Genomic DNA, 3,009 nt, shown 5'->3' with positions numbered 1-3,009 from the left:
CTCCTCAGGACGTTCATGGTGTCCAACGTTTTCTCGGTATGCTCAACCATGTCGGTCGCTTCCTCCCGGGCCTCTCTCAAACGACTGCGCCAATCAGAAGTCTCCTGAACAAGCTTGCAGCCTGGACATGGGGACCAGCGCAGGCTTCAGCATTTGAAAAGCTCAAGAGCATGCTGTCGTCGGACATCTGCCTCGCAAGGTACAACCCTGCACTGTTGACGACAGTCTCCGCAGATGCCAGTTCCTTCGGGTTGGGTGCTGTCCTCCTTCAAGACCAGCCATCAGGGGAGCGCCGACCAGTTGCATACGCCTCTCGAGCGCTGACTGAAACGGAACGGAGGTACAGCCAGATCGAAAAGGAGGCACTGGCTGCCACCTGGGCCATCAACCGATTCGACGAGTTTCTTCGGGGTCTTCGTTTCACCCTCGAGACCGACCATAAGCCGTTAGTACAGCTCCTAGGAACCGCGGATCTCGATCTCATGCCACCACGAATCCAGCGCTTCCGCATCCGCCTTCTCCAGTACCAGTTTGATGTCAAGTACGTTCCTGGGAAACAGCTGGCCACCGCAGATGCACTCTCAAGGGACCCAGTCGTCCAGCTGCCAGCGACTCCAGCTGTTGACAAGGTGGAGCTGTACGTTCAAGAAGCACTCCGTGCTATCCCTCCTACATTTGCAGTCCTCCTCGACGACTTCCGAGCTCACCAGGCTGCAGATGGGGAGTGCGCGCAGCTCAAGTTGTACTGTGAGCAAGGGTGGCCTAGGAAAGAGAATCTGCCTCTCAGCATGGCTCAGTTCTGGGCTCATCGGGCCGAGTTCAGTATTGGTGACGGCCTTCTCCTCTGCGGTGGACGCCTGCTGGTGCCCGCTTCTCTGCGGAAGCACGTCCTCTCCCTCATCCATGACGGACACCTCGGAGTGAACCGTTGCCGCGCCATCGCCAGGGGAGCTGTCTGGTGGCCGACCATGGGGAGTCAGATCAAGACAATGGTGGAGAACTGTCCCAACTGTGCTACCACGCGGGTCCAGCGAGCAGAGCCACTGCTGCCTACCGTGACGCCTAGCCGTCCCTGGGAGCGAGTCGGGGTGGACATATTTCATCACGAAGAAGCCGACTACCTTCTCCTCGTAGATTACTACTCGAGGTACCCTGAAGTGCTGTCCCTTCGCTCAACGACGTCTACAGCGGTGATCTCCATCATCAAAAGTGTCTTCGCAAGGCATGGGATCCCAGAGACCCTCGTCAGCGATAATGGGCCTCAATTTTCGTCGGCAGAATTCCGCGTCTTCGCCCAGAGCTACGGATTCTCCCACGTCACCAGCAGTCCCAGGTACCCGCAGTCTAATGGGGAAGTCGAGCGTATGGTGCGGACGGTTAAGGAACTCTTCAAGAAGTCTCCGGACTGGCCTTTGGCCCTCTTGGCATACCGCAACGCACCTGGCGTGACCGGGTACAGCCCTGCTCAGCTGCTCATGGGGCGCAGCCTCAGGACTCGCCTTCCGGTCCCCATGGCCGCGTTGCTTCCAGAACCACCTAACGCTGCCGACTTCCACCGGCGTGACACTACCCAACGACGTCGCCAGCGTCAAGATTTTGACCGTCGACATGCTGCACAAGATTTGCGGCCCCTGGAGGAGGGAGAGAGAGTGTGGATTCGCGACACAGATTGTGCTGGCACTGTTCTTAGCCCAGCGCAGCGTCCACGCTCCTACGTGGTCCAGACGGATGCAGGTGCTCTCGTCCGCAACCGGAGACATCTGGTTCCGCAGCAGTCTCCGTCATCAGGTGGTCTAGACCTCGGCAGCTCCAGTCCACGGACACGAGGATCTGAAAGCCTGCCACAGACTCCAACTCGCCCAGAGCCTGTGTGCAGCAGTCCAACTCCCAGGGCACTTACTCCTCTACCAGTTGCATCGCCACCGGTTGCCCCGGCTACTCCCTCAAGACCGCCTGGGTCAGTTGTACGCACTCGGTCTGGACGTTGTGTTAGGCCGCCGGTGCGGCTGAACTTGTAGAACGTGCCATGAGACATTTGTCATTACGTTGTATACCTGAGAGCAAGGGGTTGCTTTCTGTTACTTTCCCAAAAGGGGGGATGTAGAGGGCGCGAGTGCTAAGCCGATTATGAGGCGCCCTCTATAGGATGTAGCATATAAAGGCTGTACTGTGAATAAACGGGGGCACTTCTGCTGGGGACTCGGAGCGTGTGTCTTTACTCCGCGGCCCTCGGGCTTCAGCCTGCCTCCTCGGCCGCCTCGGCTCGAACCCTCCCACCACAAGGTCCTGCGAAAAACGCGATGGGGTGCACAAGTTTTTACGATCCCGAAGTTTAAAAACGCCACCATCCCGAAGTTTTCATGCGACGCGCCTAAAATTGATCTATTTCCGTATGTTGCCGGACGCGATCTCGTGGAACCTAGCCTATGACAGCTTGGCTGTAAAAATATAATTTGTAAGTTAGCAATAGTGAGTAGCTTTTACTTTGCCGAACTATCATTCCGACTGCATTGTCCGCCCTAAGCCAGGTCATCAATACAAGCAACGTGCAGATGCGCAAGAACGATTGACGTATGGTTCAGCACAAAACGTCCTTGTTCATCGTTCAGACGCATCAATGTCCTCACCGCCTCCTAAAGAAACCAGCAAACTCAGTGAAATTTCAAATGCTGGCTTCATTTTCTGTTGTAGACTAGAAGTTTGAAGTAGTAATTAAGTAATACAATGTGCATTCGCGCTGTCTTGACACAATAAATCACCTGCAGTTCGCGTGTTCACAAGTGCTCTAGTAAAAACAAGAAGCAAAAGGAAAATGATCTAGCCCTCCTCTTGTGAAAGTAACGAGTGTACAAGCTACGCATACGTACCTCATGCTGATGCAGGGATTCTCACTAATTACCTATGGCTTTATTATGTACACGAAAAGTCGCCTGTATCTGTCTCTTTCATGCGTAAATTTCTGCCTCCTCCTGATGAAATTTTCCCATGCCCCATGCCAACAAGTCGATA

General features: G+C 54.9%; 1 pseudogene; it reads left to right on the top strand.

The window, feature by feature from the left end:
• Positions 1-1,364: 1,364 nt before the first annotated feature.
• On the top strand, positions 1,365-2,010 carry LOC125945195 (uncharacterized; annotated as a pseudogene).
• Positions 2,011-3,009: the final 999 nt, after the last annotated feature.

This window comes from Dermacentor silvarum, chromosome 4 (assembly GCF_013339745.2).
Source record: "Dermacentor silvarum isolate Dsil-2018 chromosome 4, BIME_Dsil_1.4, whole genome shotgun sequence".
NCBI classification, from domain to species: Eukaryota; Metazoa; Arthropoda; class Arachnida; order Ixodida; family Ixodidae; genus Dermacentor; species Dermacentor silvarum.
The sequence above is the reverse complement of the archived record's forward strand: the minus strand, read 5'-3'. Positions and strand labels throughout refer to the sequence as shown.